Consider the following 21,174-nt stretch of genomic DNA (forward strand, 5'->3'; position numbering starts at 1 on the left):
AGTTTCCTCCCAAAATTGCTACAAAGATACCATGAAAGCTTTATCAAATGTTTTGCCAAAATCGTATGTCTATGTTTTTCCTCTTAGAAAGGGCACTTTATTATAATTTTTAATTTTTTTTAATGTTTATTTATTTTTGAGAGAGAGAGAGACAGAGGACAAGCGGAGGAGGGGCAGAGAAAGAAAACGAGACACTGAATTTGAAGCAGCCTCTAGGCTCTGAGCTGTCAGCACAGAGCCCAACACGGGGCTTGAACCCACAGTGAGATCATGATAGGAGCCAAAGTTGGACGCCCAAGGGACTGAGCCACCCAGGCACCCCTAAGGGCACTTTAAATTACCTTCTCCATCGAGACAAATGAATGAGCCACAGACAACACTTCACTGGATCAGGACTTAATTCAGGGCACCTGAACCATTAAAGAAACAAACATAAGAAGCAGTATCGTTTCCCCAATGTCACACTTAGGAATTGGTGAACTGGGACTTGGCACTACAATTTTCTTTATACCCTCTGCTCCTTTCAGGAAAAAAGGAAGAAAAAAAAAAAATTATCAGTTACCTGGTTTGTTAAAATTCCAGTCACTAAAGACCCAAGACAAACTCCCACAAAAGTTTATTCTTTTCAGGACAGATCAATGATGGCCGAAGTTCCACTCCACCTGACACTTCCAAGGTACTCAAGTGAAGACAAGAATTTTGATCATTCAGTGGTACTGTGAACTACTGACTTCAGCAACTCGTCTATGACTTGTCAACATTCCAGTTGGACTCAAATTTCCATTTAAAAAAACAGCAGGGGACAAGTAAGACAGACCTCAGTAGTTACCGTCTTACTTTCTGTATGCTTCCACTTTTCCCCCCTTTCTCCTTTATAACTAAAGCCAGCAAAGGAACAAGTGTCATTCTCATTAACTGCTTTCCAGTTTCTGAATGAAATCTACCCCTTGTGATCAAATTAAAATTATACACTAATGCACTAGTGGAGTACTGGCTGTGGGTCTCCTCCCTGGGGAGGAGAATGCAAGTAGGACTAGGGTATGAAGAAGGAATTTAGGGATAATACAGGACAGCAGTTATGACTGTAGGGTCTGGAACCAGACCACCTGGGTTCAACTCCCCGCTCTGCCATTAATTAGCTGAATGAACCCGAGCAAGTTATTTAACTTTGTGATGACTCGGTTTTTTTACAGGTAAACCTAGAAAAACAGTACCTACCAGACTGGGTTACTGTGGGGATTCACTGAAAAAATTAAGCAAAAGTGCTCACAGAACAGTATCTGATACACACTAAGTATTCAAGAAATGTTACCTATTATTATCAATATTTTTGAATTCAATATGTAATGTCTTTACAAAGAAAATAATTAAACTACATTTCAATAAGTACATATTAAACTAATTCAATACGTAATGACTTTACAAGGAAAATATACTAAGCTGTATTTTAATTAAAAGTAAAAATTAGGGGCGCCTGGGTGGCTCAGTCGGTTAAGCGTACAACTTTGGCTCAGGTCATGATCTCACGGTCCATGAGTTCAAGCCCCACGTCGGGCTCTGTGCTGACAGCTCAGAGCCTGGGGCCTGCTTCGGATTCTGTGTCTCGCTCTCTCTCTCTCTGCCCCTCCCCTGCTCATGCTCTGTCTCTCTCTGTCTCAAAAATAAATAAAAACATTAAAAAAAAAAAAGTAAAAAGTAAAACATAAAATAAACTACCTCTCCCGTAGAAATCCTGCCTTTATTAGTTAGGAAAAGCACTTGAACTATTAAGTGATTATCAACCTCAGCTATAATGCCAACCTTTTGATTTATAAACAGGATTCATAAACTAATGTATGACCCATGTTTGAGGCACTTTCCTCTCTACACTGGCAGACAGACCATACACATGGCAGGTTGATCTGATTTTACAATAACTGTAGTCCCATTAAAATTCAGTCAGCTGAGGGGCGCCTGGGTGGTGCAGTCGGTTAAGCGTCCGACTTCAGCCAGGTCACGATCTCGCGGTCCGTGAGTTCGAGCCCCGCGTCAGGCTCTGGGCCGATGGCTCGGAGCCTGGAGCCTGTTTCCGATTCTGTGTCTCCCTCTCTCTCTGCCCCTCCCCCGTTCATGCTCTGTCTCTCTCTGTCCCAAAAATAAATAAAAAATGTTGAAAAAAATAAATAAATAAAAAAAATAAAATAAAATTCAGTCAGCTGAAAAAAGCAATGTTTCGCTTGGTCTACTTCCAACATATTGCCAACTAAACTATGCTAAGCGAAAGAATGAAAGAAAGAGAGAGGGAGCATGGGAGGTAGGAAAGGAGAAAAAAGAAAAATCTACAATCATTGAAGTCTGGTATAAACATAGGAGCCCTGGAAAAAAATGTGCAGAACAGCAACATTACCTTGAGAATATATTAGTGTGTGAAGATCAGCTCTGATTTGGTTTAGAAATTGTTAGGGTTTTTTTTACCACTCACTAAAGCATTTCCCATGTCCACAATGCTACATTCACATGAAACTGCTTTCATTGATCAAAACAATATTCAGATATTTATTCCAAAAACATGACAACTATACACGTGGCAAATGAACTAATTTCTATAATCCTACAAATGCAGCAATGAACATGAACTTTACTCTGGAACTAGGAAGTGCATGCCAAAAAGAAGGGGCAGGAGGAAATATCTTGCCTATATACAAATGAAACTATACAATGTCTAGAATTTGCTTTGAAATAATCCTGGGGGGGTGGGGGGGAAGGGTAGTATCAGGAGCGGAAGGGAAATATAGACGAAACATGACTGGCTGCGTCCCGGTAACCGTCAAAGCTGGGTGAGGGTACCTGGGGTTCGTTACACTACTATTCTCTCTACCTGTGAATATGTTAAACTTTCCATAATAAAAAGTTTATAAAGGACACTTCTCTGTAACTGACAATGGTACATTCCTTCTGCCAAAAACCACTTCAACAGATAATCAGATACAGTAAAAACAGAAAAACAGTAAAACCATGAAAAACAAATCTAACAACAAAAAAGGTCCTTAAGAAAAGAGCCACATCATCCTTCACTGCTATCATGTGTGCCATACAGAGCAAGTAACACATAGATCACGGATCTACAGAATGCTCGAATCTCTGCCCTCGAGTCTTTCCATTAAAGCTCGCAGCGCTAGGGATGAAAGCAAACGGGCTGCCATTAGGAGAAAAGCTGGAGCCACATCTGCACTACACATGCTGCCCACATCTACAGCTCTTCACTGCAGAGCCACAAAAGCTAAGAGTATCTTCAACATACCTTTATGTGTCTGTTTGCGGGGGGCGGGGAGGGGAGTAGGACAAATGTATTCATATTCCCATATGTGTGTAATGTAAAACAGACAATCTTGGCATTAAGGAAATTAAGACATAGGCTTTACCGATGTTGATTTTAGTGGCTAAGATCCAAAAACAGTTCTAGTTACAAGCTCATGGATAAACTCTTGATTCCTTTGTCAGTGGACAGACTCAACTCTTTTCATGACATTTTAACCTTTCCCACACACAATTTTTTTTATTTATGTAATTAAGAAAAACAAGAGGTTTCCTTTTTCTCCTTAAGAGAAGTGGATTATTTTTTTTTTTTTTCAAGGAAGGTGTTCATTCAACAGCTTTTCTACCTGAGTCCAAAAGCAATTCAACAGAGCACACTGGGGAAAAGTGAAGGATTATCAGAGTGAACGTGGGCTCCAAAAACAAAGGGTGAATATGCACCACTGGCTAGCAGATGACCCTGCCACATTTGCTTTTCAAATACTAAAGGAAGGCATTTGGCACCATTTTCCAATAATCCCACAGGACTTCTACTTCCCTGTTTTTTCAACAGTATCTCAAAATGTTGACACATTTATTGAACTATTTTTGGAAGATCTAGCTCTGTCTACCTTCAGGGCTCAAGATACAAATAGATGTGAGCTACAGGACAGACCTCTAGCTACAAAACTTGGCAGGCTTCCTGAGTTCTCCAAGAAAAATTCAATTGGCAACTCCATTAGCTGCAGAAGAGCACAGAGCAGAGGGAACAACTCTGGACACAAGGAGGCTTTGGCTGTGCCTCTATTATGAAACTGGATGACTCTGGGTAAGATTAACCTCTTCCTGACTCACTTTTCTTATCTGTAGAACATATGGTATGAAATTATTTTAAGAATCAAATGAGAAAATGTTCTAATGATTTACTCGGAAAAGAGAAAAAAAAACTTTACAAATTAAAACAGAATTAAAAAAAAAAAAAGAAAACCCTTAGAAGTCTATGCCACAAGCACCACATACAGTTTTATGCTGTTATCTATTAGGAGAAAGGAAAAATGTACCAATGACCTTGATGAAGAAAACCATATTTTGAACACATTCAATGTTTCTCAAACTTCACTCTCATGCCAACTTCAGAGTTTTTGCCAAATCCAAACTGTATTATTTACTGAATACTCAATCCTTAAACCAAGTTGCTTAAAAAATACCTACTTTAGCCTTATACTATGTTAATATCAATGAAATCATAGGTTTGAGGCACTTGTCTATTTTTCTGATGTACACTGACATATATATTTAACCATTAAAAGAAAAAGATTCATCTGTATACCACCTTAACTCATTTTAACGTACCACCACACCTTGGGGAAACGCTATCCTGACCTACTGCCCGCAACACCTTCTACGTTAATGAACAAAGTAGTGTATTTGAATGTATAAGTCTGTAAAACCCACTGAACAATTTAACCTGCCCTAACCACATGCACATATGAGTCTTCGGGTCTTCCAGAACTTCCTCAGACCTCCCAGCCACTACCTCATTCAGAACCTCCATTTTTGTTGCCCCAAACTCCATACACAAAAATCCCTACGTGAGTGTAGTAATAAAAGTTCTCACCCTAAAAGTGCCCTAGTAATAAAAGTTCTCACCCTGAAAGTATTTAACAGAATCCACGAGTTCAAAGTTCCTCTATATCACAGAATCAATATTCAAAGAATATTTAAGTATTTGGATGCGAACCACGTATCAGTCTAAAGATAAACTAAGTTACTCAGAAAACACTAAAATAACATTGCCATTTTGATACGTATTCACCAAATTTGTTTTTATTGTATATTTTAAAATCTAATTCAAGTTTACACTGTCAGATTTGAAAGCATTTGTACTGAACTAATTCTTGAAATACCACAGGGAAAAAAATAATACACCGCCTGAAGTCTCCCTAGGAAGCACTTGCTTGTACAAAGACCTATCAGTCATCCATTCCCATCCATGGTAGACCTTGGCCCAATCGCTCTTTCTCTTTATACACACACACACACACACACACACACACACACACACACACATTCATACATACATACATAACTAAAACTGAAGATAAATTCAGCATCTGGCATGAAAAAAGGACAATTTTATCATGGCTGCAGTCCACAGTAATCTTGGGAATTTTATTTTTATCAATTTAAAACCCTAAGTCAGTGGATTGAACATGAGTTAATTTCTGCGCCCTCCCAAAACCACACTAAAATGACAGTAAGGAAATTTTTTAAAAAGGGGGGAGGGGGACAAAAATAGGGAGGGGACAGGCTAGCAGATGAGATATATCAACAGAATTTTAGAAGATGGAAAACAGATGTACAAAGTAACTGACTTAGCAAAGAGAGGAAGCCAAACCTGAATCCCTGGCCTGGTGGGGGCTTGCAAGAAGCAATCCAAGTGCTGGAAGAGGCCCCGGGATCCTCAGTAAGCAGAGGTTCCAGATACCACTGAGGGCTGAGGTGAGAGACAGAGCCGAAAACAGGAGACCAGCTAGAAGCACATGGGACACTGAAACACCTCCTTCTCTCTCCTGTTCTCTCCAAACTTTTGCAGCCAAAAGACAGGAGAAGAGGTTCACTCTCTAGAGCAGCTGAAGGAAGAAAGTGTCCACGTTTAGGGAATCCAGACATAGAGGGCAGATGTGAGAGGTACACAGAAAACAAAGAGGCCCAATTATTGTCAACACATATTCAAAAAATGCAAAACAGACAAAAACATTTGTCTACTTGCAGTTTACACTCAGATGATAGTAATACATACTGTAGAAGAGAGAAAAGGAAAAGATTTAAGGGATGCTGGGGCAGGTGTGGGAGTGGGGCTGTAGTTTCAAATAAATGATCATGGGAAGCAAAGATCTGAAGGAGTTATGGGAGTAAGCCATGTAGGTATCTGAGGGAAAGCATTCCAGACAGAGGGAAAGCAAGTAGAAAGGGCCACCAAGTAGGGTAAGATTGGAGATACTACAAATATTTAAAAGAGGACATTGCCAAAAAGAAAATTCAGTGACCAAGGAGCAGCTTAGAAAATAGGAAAACAAAAAAATTCAGTAGAGAAGTTAGAAGAGAACACTGAAGAAAGCCAAAAAGTCAACAAAAAGACAAAGAGAAGGTATGAGACTAAATAAATAAATAAATAAATAAATAAATAAATAAAATTGGAGCATCAATCTAGAAAATTCAACATCCAAAAATAACATAAGTTTCAGAAAGATCGGAGAACATAGAGGGAGAAATTACCATGGAGGAATATTTCTAAAGGACAAGAGTTTCCAACCCGAAAGTACAATGAGTAGAAAAACCTCCCACACCCAAGGCACACCATTATGAAATTTCAAAACACCAAGTTCAAAAAGAAAATCCTAAAAACTTCTGAGGAGAACAAATCAGCCACATGCATAGAAGCGGGAATTAGAATTGTACTGCTTCTTCTGGATAGCGCTGGGATGCCAGAACACAACAGAATAATGCCTTCAAAATTCAAAGGTTAAGTAATCACTCATTTAGAATTCTATACCCAGCCAAACTATAAAAGCATTCAACTTAAGAATACAAAAAGGCATTTCAGGTAGAGCATGCAACTCTTGATCTCAGGGTCATGAGTTCAAGCTCCATTTTTAGGTGGGGAGCCTACTTCAAAAAAAAAAAAAAAGGCATTTTATGAATGGAAAAAAGCTACTTCAAGACATGCAAGGTTTCAAATAATTCACCTTCCATGTGCACTTTCTTGGAAACTACTGGAGGATAGAGTCACGTAAAGTAAGACTTAAGAAAGAGGCATGGAGCCCAGTAACCTGGGAGCACAGGAAGAGAGGCAAAGGTACATCCCAGAATACAGCTGTACAGTAGCTCCAGAAATAAATCAGTCTTGCAGGATGGAAGTTTCCTAATCTCAAAAATAAGAACAGAACTAAATCAGCCGTTTTTGAACTTCTGTTTCCCAAAAACCTTTCAAAAACTGCTCCCAAAAGCTTTGTGCAGTGGCAGCATAATAGCCAATGAGATTTATCCAAGGAGTGATTATTGCTAATTGAAAAACTGGGGTGCCTGGGTGGCTCAGTCAGTTAAGCATCCAACTTTGGCTCAGTTCATGATCTCGTGGTTCATGGGTTCAAACCCCACATCAGGCTCTGTGTCAGTTCAGAGCCTGGAGCCTGCTTCAATTCTGTGTCTCCCCCTGACTCGTGCTCTGTCTCTCTCTCTCAAAAAAATGAATAAACATTAAAAGAAGGAAAAATTTTTAAAAACGAAAAACTGCTCCCAAAAATCTCTCTCTCTGACATTCAAGACACACACACACACACACACATATATATACACTTTACTAAAGTCTCAGGCAATTCGTAAACCACTGGGCAGTACCTTCCCCACTAAACCCACTCCACATCAACTAAATAATTTCCACGCTCCTCTCTGGTCCTCTAGGTGAATGAATCTAAGGTATAAAAGAACCTAAGAATTATGTGGCACAGTGTAAATTACATTTTAATTTAATGTCTTCAAGATACTGTGATGTGTATCTATACTGGTAGAATACACAGGAAACTCAAAAATATGATTAAACTCAGCAGTGCTGTTATCACGGTGTTAGGTCCAGCTCAACAGGAAGTCTAGAAACCTGAATTCAGTGCTTAGAAAAGATGATTAGGGAGCTGGTAATCAGACCTATATGAAAACTTTCCAAAATCACAGTTATCTTGGAATAAGGCATTTGGAAGGTAATGTAAGTCCTTATGTATTTGAAAATTCTTTTCAAAGAGGTTGATAATGAGGCCATAAAAAGAGGAAAGCAAGACCAAACTGACTTTTCAGTTGCAGCATGAAAGCCTTAGTTTAGATACAATGAACTTCCATACCTGATATAGACAATAAGATCCTACAGATGAACAGACAAATCCCTTTGAGCAATTTCCATGCCCTCCCATTCTTAACCTAGAAAGAACAAAAACCATCCCAGTGACACTGAAATTAGTTACATGTGCAAAACATTAACTTGGCTACCTAAAATCTTACTGATGCTATTTCTCAGAGCAAATAAAAAGATAATTCTTATTCCCCAAGATGCTCCTGGGTAGCTCAGTCAGTTAAGCAACCAGCATCAGCTCAGGTCATGATCTCGCACTCCGTGAGTGTGAGCCCAGCATTGGGCTCTGTACTAACAGCTCAGAGCCTGGAGCCTGCTTCAGATTCTGTGTCTCCCCCTCTCTCTGCCCCTCCCCCACTCACACTCTTGTGTGTGTGTCTCTCTCTCTCTCTCTTTCTCAAAAATGAATAAACATTAAAAAAAAAATTTTTTTTTAGAACCATCCGACTTCAGCTCAGGTCATGATCTCACAGTCTGTGAGTTCAAGCCCCGCACCGGGCTCTGTGCTGATAACTGAGCCTGGAGTCTGCTTCAGATTCTGTGTCTCCCTCTCTCTGCCCCTCCCCTGCTCGCACTGTCTCTCTCAAAAATAAACATTAAAAAAAAAATTTTTTTTTAATTCTTATTCCTTAAACATATCCCGTATTACTATAAAAATCATTTGGGGGGGGGCATCTATATACATTTAGACCTTTATGGCTCTATGTGCTGAAATGAAAAAACACTAATACATACAGCAGTATCTGTGAAATGAAAACGATTTCTGTTTTAAAAGTAACTGAGAATATGAAATTAGCCCAATTTCAATCTTTAGGGAAAAAATCCAGAAGCAGTATGTCATAAACTATTGTGCTTATACTAACAGGTAAGAGACATCACTTTAAAAATAAGAAAATTGAGAAAAGCACCAAAATTCTCATTAAAATAAATACTATCCCAAACACTGGGTATTTAGAGAAACTTTATATTAATTATCTACCCTTCTAGACATGAAAAACACATCTAAGAAACCCACACAGGTCTCATTCCAAACACAGATCAAGGGGAAACAATACCCACTAGCAAGAAAAGCAAATCCCCTATATGAAATATTGCCTACATGGCATTTCTACATGAACTAGTACCGAGCTCCATGTCAACTCCAACTTTCAAAGAATCCTCACTAAAATCACCTCCAAAATATTAAAGGTTCAATGAACAGATTTTCAAATGTATTAAGTACAATGTTACAGACACTTCACATAACAAATATATATACACATATATATAAATATATTCCCTCTCTCATATAAAATAAACATACATACACACTTTACAGAAAAACTTTAAAAAGCACTGGTTCTCACTTTCTAGCTATTAGAGAGGATTCTTTTGTTTCCCTGTTGGCTTACCTATAACTTCTACACAACTCTAGCGTTTATACTTGGAGGCCATTCCCCTACAACTAATGACAGCAGCCATGACTCCATTTGAGATTTTAGTCTGGGGCACTGCCCAGTCAGACGAATGATAGATATCTTATGAATACTGACTTGCTGGTTTGTGCCAAAACATGGCATTCCCAAGGGATGCTCTGTCTGGAATCTGTGGGGGATTCATATACAAATCTTCTATTAACTCAGGCCTTCCAAAGAGTCTGGAAATGTTTGTGTGTTGGGGGAAAAGGACAAGGTCTGAAAGTGGATTTGCTGACTCCTAAAGGTCCAGCCCTGAAATTCCAAGATTCTATAAAAGGGCAGTAAATTAGGGTTTGGCTAGTATTTGCTAGACTACTGATGCCAGCATAAACATTTACTTACAGCTTTTAAATCTGTAAGGGTACCCAGTGGTTAGGTAGAGTAATTCTGAATCTGAAAAAACAAACAAGGCCACTGGAAATGTTTCTAAATAAAGGTGGGGCGGGGGATGTAGGCGCATTTCCTTTGTTTTCTCCAGTAAAAATACAGATTTTAGAAATGCAAATTTGACTCTCAGCAATATCGATCCCTATAAATTACTATATTGCCTTATAAAAATATTAGCAAGGCATGCTCTTCTAAAAAGTCCACACAGAGCTTTCAAAAACACTACTTCAGTTCAAAACAACAAAGAAAAAGGCCCATACTTTCCTGTGGAAACAGAAACTAAGTCAAATCTTTAAAAATATTTAGCATTCTACTATATAAAATATAAACCTCACGTTCCTAAATAAAATGGCAAAGATAAAAACGCTTGTAGTTCTCTAGCCACAGTAATATGAGAGTAGTGATTCAGAGCAAAACCTGATGTTAAACATAACTACACAATATTACTAATTACAGAGTAATTCTACCAATAAATATTTTGGTTGAGGACTGCTTTGTCATCTTGGCAAGTATTTTTAGTTGAAAGCAAAGGGTTGGGTAGTACACATGGACATGCTTATGATTTTTAAAAATCTATTTTTAAAATCTGGTGACTGGATAGGTCTTCTAAACTCGATTCTCTCGAACTGGTAATTTGGAAAGGGTAAACCACAGGAACATTACGTTAAGAAGCAAAGGACCCAGCAAGCTCACCAACTCAGATCAGCACAAAGCTAAACTGGAAACCAGCGGGAGCTCACAAATCTAATGACAGGCGCAGAGTCACTAACACCTGTATAGACACTAACTGTAGTAAAAGCTACCTCTCCAGATACAGTGAGAGCCAATGTGAATTTCCTTGTCTTACATTCGCACGGTTACTTTTTGGTGGCCTCTCTTCTGATGCATCCCCTAAATCGGCAAATTTGCTTCTTTCTACTTGGAATGGAATTTCTGATTTTAGTGTACACACCCAGCTGTATACATACCCAATTTTATAATACATACCCGGTTAACGATATTCCACAGCAGTTTAAATTTTTTCGCCAAAGTTAGTAATAATTTCACTGAAATTCTAACTTTGTTGAATTATCACATTTAATCCTTTTAAGCAATCCCCGTCCCATTTATTTTTTTTTTTTAATTTTTTTTTCAACGTTTTTTATTTATTTTTGGGACAGAGAGAGACAAAGCATGAACGGGGCAGGGGCAGAGAGAGAGGGAGACACAGAATCGGAAACAGGCTCCGAGCCATCAGCCCAGAGCCTGACGCGGGGCTCGAACTCACTGACCGCGAGATCGTGACCTGGCTGAAGTCGGACGCTTAACCGACTGCGCCACCCAGGCGCCCCCCCCCCCCCCCCCGTCCCATTTAGATACCAATTTTGAAGCTGGGGCTCAACTCACCCACCTGTTTTCTCTGGTAGGTCTTTGCACACAGTGCTCCCGCTATTTGGGACTAGAGGTAAAAGATTAAGAACTGTTATGACTAGGTCTTTCTTAAAGAAGGGTGTTTTAGAAGCAAAGAAATTGTCTCCTCCCATTACTCCAAATGAGCAGCCTCTTGTTCTCAGCGGTCCTTGTGCACACAAGACCACTACTGACTTCGGTGGGAATTCTGCCCAAGAAGTGAGGAAGACAGGATAGGATTAAATGAGCCCTAAATCCACACCATTGTGCCAAGTCATTACCACTTGTACAGTTCTCCAATAACCTCCAGGGAGTAGATTATCTGAGGTTTGGTAGTGGTTCTCAAATTGAATTATAGGACTGATCACTTGAGCCCTGCCAGGTGACACAGCTTCGCTCTTTAAAATTTCTGTCCGCCCGATTCACGTAGTCGGTGGCCCTTATCACAATCCAAGATTGCGTTGCAGTGCAGCCCCATCAGCCGCTGCAACGGCAACCCAGTGATTTCTCACAGCAACGAGGCTGCAAACAGAATTTGAACAGGATTAAGTGCTATTCGTTTCCCAGTAAAACCTATCCAAAGCCTGAGAATCCTACATCCCAGCTCCTGCGCGCCAAGAAATTGACTCGGTTTCCCTCAAGTGCTAAACCCAAGGTGAAACGTGACAGAACGCCGGCTAAAATGCTAATTCTCACATTATATACAGTTAGGGAATAGAGAAATAATGCACTCCGGGAAGAGAAGGGAAAAAAGGGGGGAGAGGGGCATAAAGAGGGAACTGAAGAATATGGAAGAATATAGGGAAAACTGTAAGAATTATTAAAGAAAAAAAAAAAAAGCTTAAATAAGTACCAAGAACAAGACTCCTGGCCCAACGACGCCCCAGAGACACCATTTCGGAGGCAAGAAGTTCAAGAAACTGAGGGAAAGATGTGATTCAAAAAAACACATCCACCGCTCCTCTAGGGTTCCACCTTCTCACCCTCTTAAAAACAGGAGCAGCGGTTGTGGTGACGGGGAATTCAATTTAAGGTATCCTAGGGTCCCACAAGAGACCTCCCCTAAAAATAATGACTGTTGGCAAGAGCTCTTCTAATCTCTCCCAAAAACCCTGACCTCAGGGGAGGTGAGCGATCCTGAGAAGTGTAAAGACCGATGTCCCCCACCCCCCACCTCCACAGACAAGCCAGCTGCCTCGTTCGGTTCGGTTCTTCCCGTCTTTCCCCCGGCAGCTCACCTAAAACTGCTCCCAGCCCTGTGTCCCCAGCCCCGGCGGAGGCAAACAAGCCATCCGTGCAGAGACCGCCTGCGTGTGGGATTGTAAGGACCAGAGCGCAAGCGTGCGCCCCTCTCCGCAGCGGCCCCGGCCGCCGGCTTCCTCGGGGACCGCAACGGGGGCGCGCGCGGGCGGACGCCCGGCCGGACGGCGCGGCGCGTGGGGCTGGCGCGCCCCCCTCGCCCAGCAACCTGCAGAGCCCACGCGCGCTGCCTGTCCGGGAAGGCGCGGCGCCCTCGCCCGCGCTTCCTCACCCCAAATCATCCCCCTGAAGGACGCCGCCGCCCCCTCCCCGGAGCCCCCGTGCTGTGCTCCACGCTGGGATCGGCTCCCTCTCCGCGGCCCGCGCCCGGGATGGAGCCGGATTCCTTCTCCAGCCTCTCAGCGGGGCCCTGGACGCGCGACCCTGAGCCACGGCACCTCGGCGGGACCGGCGCAGTCCTCACCATGCCCCCACCTCTCCCGGCTCCGACCAGACGTGGCTCCGGCTCCCGGGAAGGGAGTTACGGGGGACCAAAGCGGAGCGGGGAAGCGGGAATCCGGCCTGGAGCAACAGGACCCGGACCTCGAGGCGGGAATGGGGTCCGGTAGAGAAGAGGAGGAGAGGAAAGACGTAGCCGCAGAAAATCCCAAAGCCGGCCGCCCTCCCCCACGGTGGGACCGTCCCGCCACCGCTTCCTGCCAGGGATCAGCTTCCCAGCTGCAGCCAGAGGAAAAATCCGAGCCGCCCCTGCAGCTCCGCAGAGACCAGCCTCTCGGCCCGGGTTCCCCCGGCCCGGGCCCGCCATTCTGCAGCCCCGCAAGCCTCCTTACCCGGACACTGCACCTCCAGGGCTCCCTCGCTGCGGGAACTGGTCCCGCTCCAGCCCCTGCCGCCGGGCCGCCGCAACCGCCTCCTCCCTCCGCTGGGTTTCAAATTGAAATTCCCTGGCTGGGGCCGTCAGAGGACTCGGAGCGCCAGCCCCGCCCCCTCGCGGCGGAAGCCCCTCCTGCGCCCCCGCCGGACGCGCCCCCGGCGCGGAAACCCCCGCGGGCCTCGCCACGCCCCCGCCCCCAGGCCACACCCCCGGGGCGGCCCTTCCCGCGGGATTCGCCGCGCGCGGTGGCCCGGGTACCAGGGCTGGAAAGACGCGTCTCGCCAGCAGAGCTGCCCTGGTTAATGATGGCTATTGCCAGTGCGCCAGGCTTTCACCCGCCCTTAAGTCCTTCTTATCAAGTTTTAAAAGTTATTTCTCCAAAGTGCGTTCATTGACTAACCCTTTGTTGAACATCTATTCGGAAGCAGACACAAGGGTAGGCCCTAGAGCCTAGAGACACGGAAATAAGGAAAAGGGGGGCCCCCTCGGTCTAGACTGGAAGAAATGCTTTCGCAGCAAGAGCATTGGAAAGGAACCATTTATTCTTCCTGTGGGAGAGGCTGGAGGGATTGGGGAAACCCCACAGAGGAGGGACTTGTAAGATGAACCCAAAGTCTGAGTAAGATTTCTCCAGGCAGAGGCTGGGAGCCTGGATTGCAGAGCAGGACAAGGCTGAAGAGGCTGGAGACCTAGGTTGAGGCCAGTTGTGGAAAGACACACACATACACACACACACACACACACACACACATGGTACCTCTCAGTTCTTTTCTTTTATATAATTACACCACTTTCTGTCAGCTTCTACATATTTCATCTTTTCTTGACGTTGGCATATCAAAAAAGGATGTCCTCCAGCATCTGCCACACATGCACTTGTTGTTCTTTGCTTCCACCCTCTTCTATTGAGGGCTTTAGTGACTCTCCCTCAGCCAAAGTCTTTTCTAAACATAACCTTAGCAATGTCGAATGAAACTTCAGTTACAATACCTCCGTGTGCATGGTGCTTTTTAGTTAACAAAGCCCGTTCACATTTTTTGTCGTTTGATCCTCACAATAACTTTATAAAAAGGATAGGGCAAGTATTATTTCCAATACATGAAAGAGAAAATTGAGTCAGGAAGACAAACTATTTGCTCAGGTCCTGCTAGTAAGCAATAAACATAATAATAGCTAACATCTATTGTGTGCTTTATATACAAGGCATTGTTCTAAGTCCCTTATGTATGTGAACTTACTGAATCCTCCATATGCTAAGTACTCAAGTTAACTTAATAAGTCACACTAATACGAAAAGGAAACCTGATTAGCAGCTCTGATTAAAAGACCCAGGAATTTTATGAGACAATACTATTAGGAACTTGGAGGCAGATTTACAACAAAACTAACCAAACCTAAGCTTCAGGATCCCTCATTTCTACATACCTTTAAACTAACTGTATGTTTGTAAAATTTGTAAAGTTTGTAAAAAGCTCTAGAGCCCATAAAACCTTGATCTAGACCTGATGAAACCCTCTAAAATGCTAACGCAAAATAATAACATAAATAAAGTCATGGCAGATAAAATATAATGCCCTTGTCAGAGGAAATGATATCCCTATGTTCTCTGTTGAAGCATGTGAATCACTTCAGTAAGCTACCTTTTAAGTGGGATATTGAGAAGCTAAATTATATCCATAGATGGGTAGCCTTGATAATGTGGGAGCCTCCAAGATTTAGCCTAAAGAGATGATCAAAGGTCATGGGAAGGTTGTTATCAAATATCTAAAGGCGATCGTGTGGAAGAATTAGACATTGTGTCGTGGATACAGCCTTACAACATTTCAATGGAATGGAGCAGATTCTGTGATAACCTGGAAGGAACTGAAGGCAGAAAAATCAAATTCCAGGAGCTATAAGGAAGTGAAGAAAACAGATGGAACCTGGTACAATACAGATGTCAACAAACAACAGGTGGTATTCCAGGCAAGCAGGGAGGTCTTAATGGGAAGAGAAGAGGAGTTTGGACAGACAAGCAGGCTGAAGTCCTGAACAGGTGATATTCAGAGATGTAGGCCGGCTGGAACATTGGCAGCACACAGCAGGACCAGCAGGCTGTGGTTCAAGCCAGAATATTAATCCCCAGGAAAACAGACTGAGAAAAGCAAGGCCGGGTGTTCCCATTAGACAGACTAGAGTAACAGGCAAGGGACTGACGCGGAACAGGAACAGGAATCTAGGTTCCAGACCTGAGAATCACCATGTCCAAATTTAGCACACAGCCTCAGTCTTAGGCATCGTCCGTAAGCACGGCCATTCTCGCAATATAACTAGAAATTTACCCAGGACCTCCTTAAGCCCTTCCTTACCAACTCATTCACGGAGGCATGCCCCTAAGAAAACTTGATCCCACAGTCCTGGTGATTCATTCTTTTATCTTTGTGCCGCTGGGTGCCAAGCCCAACCAGGTGGAAGTACTGGACTGGCTCTGAGCTGAGAACCTGCCCTTCCTTTCCATGGTCCACAGGCAGGAAGACCCGACGATGTGCTCTCATGTTCTGTCTGATGGAGGCAATCTCAGAAATGCATGTATTCCCAGTTGCACTGCCATAAGCAATAAGACCACCACAAAAATGTCAGTAGGAGTCACTGTATCATAGGCTTCACCACTTGATATGAGTGGAAGATACGCATAAGGTTGGGAAGAAGTGTTAACAGCCATCTTGGTAAACATTTCACCACACAGGCCATGGTTTTCTAGTTTGGTATTACAGTCTGCCTTCCAGCAACCCTTCTCTTTTCCATCTACAGTAAAATTTTCCACAGGTTTTTCCTCAAAAGCATCACAAATCCTCCTTTTTATCTAAGCCACACTGACTGATGATAATCTCCTTTTGAAAGACTGCTCCCAACAATTGCTAATAACAAGTATAATATTCTCAAGCCTGCCAAACTGAGGTATTCTCTTAAATGTAATTGGAGTTGTGCCACAGACACCCCTGCTTCGTTCAACTCAATGACAGAGAAAGAGGCCTGGACGTGCTGATTCCCTTAAGCTGGAGCATGGTCTCCACACTTGCTCTCCTTGGGATCTCATGGTCAGTTGCTCCCTAGAACTGAAAGCAGAAATAGAACAGGCCCAAGGAAAAAAAAAATCCCTCCAAAAGCTACATTTGGAAAGAGTGAAACAAAGATGTATTATTTCAGTTTAACCATCTGAGTGTCATTATGTACCAGGCCTCATGCCATGCCTCTGGACATACAAAAAAAAACCAAAAAACGAGTGGTATAACAATCTCCACTATGGTGAAATTCAGTCTGGTAGATAATAAAGCTGGTAAAGGAATCAGGAATTCTGATTCCTATCTGAGCCCTCAAGTTGTTCTCACTACCTAACAGACAATATTTAGTCTCTGCCGGATGACTCTCTGTCATTTTACTGAAAGTATACATGAGGAGCACCTGGGTGGTTCAGTCAGTTAAGTGTCTGATTTTGGCTCAGGTCATGATATTGCGGTTCATGGGTCTGAGCCCCGCATTGGGCTCTGTGCTGACAGCTCAGAGCCTGGAGCCTGCTTCAGATTCTGTGTGTGTCTCTCTCCCTGCCCCTCTCTTGCTCATGTGCTCTCTCTCTCTCTCTCTCTCTCTGTCAAAAATAAACGATAATTTTTTTTAAAGGTACACATGAAATATAAGGATAAAACAATTTTTTTTTTTTTTATGACAACGTATCAGCATCATCGACACCCATTTTATACCGGTTCAATTCAGGCAGTAGTAACACAGAGCAAGTGTATGAAAGCTTTTATTTCACTTTGATTTTCAGCAGCAAATGAAGGTTATAGAACCTTCCATATGTGCCTGATATTCAGTGGGAAATGGCAGAGAGGCCAGAAGTAAAAGCTCCAGGCTCATTCACAGATATAAGTGTAGATATTTATGGAAAGGAGGAGTCAGTGGGAAGAAACTTATGAACATGGATCTCGATTTTGTAGGGAACAGGAAGATGTCCTACTATGGAAAATGTCTGAGACAGATGCCAAAATTCAGTGCAAATGGATTGGCATGTGATTCATGCCACAGCCCTGTGGTCAACAGACACGTAATCGCTGAGCTTTTTCCCTGAGAGTGACTGGAGGGAAGACTTGGTCAAATGAAAGGGAGTTACTTTACTTCCAGTACCCACTTACTTAGATATGGAGATTGGGGAGAAAAAATGACCTTGGAAGCATCATTGGACTTTGCTAGACAGGCAGAGGTAACACACAATCCCATAGAAAACTTCTGATGTGGCACAAGAGTGAGGGACCAATACTTTGGGCACACTGTGAGGAATCCTGCCTATACAGCATGATTTGTAAGTGGTCTCCACAGGTAGTCGTAAAAATCCACCAACAGCTACACCAGCTGTTGAAGAAACTGTTGAATAAAAGCATCAGGAGAAAAATTTTCGAAGAGCAGTCCTCTGGATTACATGGGCTTTGCCTGGGATATTTACATAACTCAGATCTGATTGGCTAGTTTATAAAATAGCCCCTGGAAATAGTGGAGACAGTGGGATTGGAAATGGAATGTTACCGTTTCTAAGCAAATAAATTCCTCCACTTGGAAAATGGACCATCCTAGGGGTCCTTAGTCTATTCAAAACAGATGTATGGTAAAAGATTGGTATTAGCAAGATACTGTCCCTCAGTTTGGTTTTGTGTGGTTCCCTGAGGCACATAAATGTATTCTACTTATTAGAAAACGCTTAGAAGGATAGGGATTCTAAGGTTATGTGTATGGCTTCTTATTCCTATTGCTTCCAATGACCCTACCCTCTCTGGAGGACTATCCTCGTGGAGAGTGCAGTCACTGAGAAGAAATGCACACCTACAGGGCACATGGGTGGCTCAGTGGGTTAAGTGTCCACCTCTCAGCTTTGGCTCGGGTCATGATCTCAAGGCTCGTGGGACCCAGCCCAGTGTCCAGCTCCGAACTTATGGCATGAAGCCTGCTTGGAATTCTCTCTCTCCATCTCTCTTTCTGCGCCCCCCCCCCAACTCTCTCTCTCAAAATTAATAAATAAATTTAAAAAAAATAGGAAATACACACCCAGAAAATGATAACAATGGACCGCTGGACTATATGCTTTATGATGGCAGGGACTTTGTTTTGTGTACCATTATATTTTAGTTCCAAGAACAGTGGCTCATATAGGCCTTCTTCAGTAAATCGTTGAAGGAATAAAAGCATGAACCTAATTGAAAATGTATGAGGTAACCTCTTCCCACATTTTGACAGATCTAGTGTTTAGGGAGAAATTCTCAAGGCATATACTTTAAAACGATGGATACAATATTTTTTGAAATATTTTTTAAATACATGACTAAGCCTGATAGAAAAGGGGAAGTAATTGTAAGAGGCCAGAACCTATGAGAAAAAGATTATGCATCACCCAGAAATCCTGTACGTTAAAATGAATTCACTGACAAGGTGGGACTTTGAGTTGTTTCCCTTGGGGGTGGGGGGTGGGGTCAGTATATGTTCTTTGTATGGTAAAACAGATATTTGCTGATCAGAAGGACAGATTATGGCAGAGGCAAAGCTACATGGTCACCAAACTATATTTTCTTTTCCTCTGGGAGCACAAAACTATCCACATTTTCTAGCCTCCTTTGTGGCTATGTGACTGGGTTCCAGCCAATGGAATGTGGGTACAGTTGATATAAACTGTTTCCAGCATGGCCCCTATTAAAATATCTCCTACACGATCCTTCACTCTCTCTCTTCCTTTGTTTGCAAGATGCTGAGGACCCAGAGGAAAACTCCAAGTTCCTGGGGGATGATAGATCCCCCAGAATGTAAAAAGCCTGGGTCCCTCAATGACTGTGAGGAGCAAATGTTTCCCCTGCCTCATTTATATCCATACTGGACTGTTAGCAAGAAATAAGTAAGAAATAAGCCTTTAGGGGCACCTGAGTGACTCAGTCAGTTAAGCGGCCAACTTCGGCTCAGGTCAATTCCCAGAGGAAATGAGCAGGGGAGGGGCAGAGAAAGAGGGAGAGCTATTTCTACATAACAAATGACCCCTGCTCATTGTAGCTCTCCCTCTTTCTCTGCCCCTCGCCTACTCATGTTCTCTTTCTCTCTCTCAAAATAAATAAATAAATTTAAATAAATAAATGCAAGCAGTTTTAGTGTGTGTGCTCATATCCAGTTATCTTAATAAACCCACTTTTTAATTTGTTTTTCTGTGGATTTTTTTTTTTTTTGGATATTCTATGTGCACTATGGTTGTTTTAAAATCTTCCCTGTAAACTCTTGGATACAGCTCTCTTTGGAAGAGCCTAATTTCCCTCCGTTGAGTGTGGACTGTACTTGGTAACTTGCTTTTAACAACATAGAATATGGGAGAAATGACACAGTGTGACATCCAAGGCAAGGTTAGAAGAGGCATTGTGGTTTCTACCTCGTTCTCTTTTAGATCATTTGTTCTGTGAAGCAAGCTGCTGTATCATGAACACCATGAAGCAGATCTATGGAAAGATCCACGTGAGAAGGACTGAGTGAGGCTTCCTGCCAGCGGCCAGCATGGAACGGAAGGCTTCTGCCAACAATCATGTGCAGGAACAACCTTGGAAGCAAATGTCCTTAGACTCCCAGTCAAGTCTTTGGATGAACTGCAACCTTACCTGATGTTGTGAAATATCGTACACCAAGATCAACCAGCTAAGCCACTCCTGAAACTCCTGGCCCACAGAAGCTGTGAGACAATAAACTTTTTTGCATTAATCTGCTAATTTCGGGGTCATTTGTTATGTAGAAATAGATAACTAGAATATACACAATTATGCTTTATTTGCTAATAATAATAGTTTTATTTCTCTCTTCTCAATCTTTTTATTATTTTATTCCTTGACTTACTATACTAGGTAGGATCACCAGGCTATGAATAAAAGTGCTGATAGTGTGTCTCCATCTCTCATTCCTGGTTTCAGAGAGATTTCATGTATTTATCATTGTTTGATGGTTACGACAGGCTATTTTTGTAAACATCCTTCATCAAGGTAACTATATTCCTTTCTATTCCTAAATTGTGAAGAGTTTACGTTTTTTTTAATCAAGAGTAGGTATTGAATTTAATTGATATAATAATATATTATTTATTTCCTTTATCTGGTTGTGAGGCAAATTTTATTAATGGATTTTAAAATGTTAAACCAGCTTTACACTCTTATAATAAATTCAACTTGATTGTATATGTTGTCTTCTATATACTGCTATATTCAATTTTCTAATATTGTATTTAGGTTTTTTGCATTTTAATTAATTTAATTAAAATTTAATTAATTTTAATAGTAATTGGACTATACTTTTTAATAATACTTTTTAATAATATCCTTATCAGGTTTTGATACGAAGGTTATGTTGGCCTTATAAAACAAGCTAGAAAGTTTATACTCATGTTCTACTTTCTGAAAGAGTTTGTGTAAGGTTGGAGTTACTTTTCCTGAGTGTATAAATAATTCATTAATAAAGCCATCTGGGCTTATAGTTTTCTTTGTGGAAAGGTTTAATTATGGGTTTGTATTTTTATTAAAGTCTCAGTAAGTTGCATTCTTTTCAAGGAATTCTTTAATTATTTCTGAATTTTCAAATTTGTAGATATT

At 41.9% G+C, this 21,174-nt stretch overlaps 1 protein-coding gene across 29 annotated transcripts in view; it reads right to left on the minus strand.

The window, feature by feature from the left end:
• Positions 1 to 13,639, minus strand: part of EPB41L2 (erythrocyte membrane protein band 4.1 like 2) — a 220,619-nt gene extending 206,980 nt beyond the window's left edge. For 26 of the 29 annotated variants that reach the window (XR_009263298.1, XR_009263297.1, XM_058735273.1 and 23 more), the window contains exon 1: positions 13,500 to 13,639. The gene's annotated coding sequence lies outside the window, so the exon portion shown is untranslated. Of the gene's footprint in view, positions 1 to 12,647; positions 12,741 to 13,132; positions 13,236 to 13,499 lie in introns of those variants that run through there. The other 3 variants (XM_058735242.1, XM_058735247.1, XM_058735246.1) reach the window with 3 other exon arrangements.
• Positions 13,640 to 21,174: the final 7,535 nt, after the last annotated feature.

The sequence above is a fragment of the Neofelis nebulosa genome, chromosome 6, assembly GCF_028018385.1.
Source record: "Neofelis nebulosa isolate mNeoNeb1 chromosome 6, mNeoNeb1.pri, whole genome shotgun sequence".
Classification (NCBI taxonomy): Eukaryota; Metazoa; Chordata; class Mammalia; order Carnivora; family Felidae; genus Neofelis; species Neofelis nebulosa.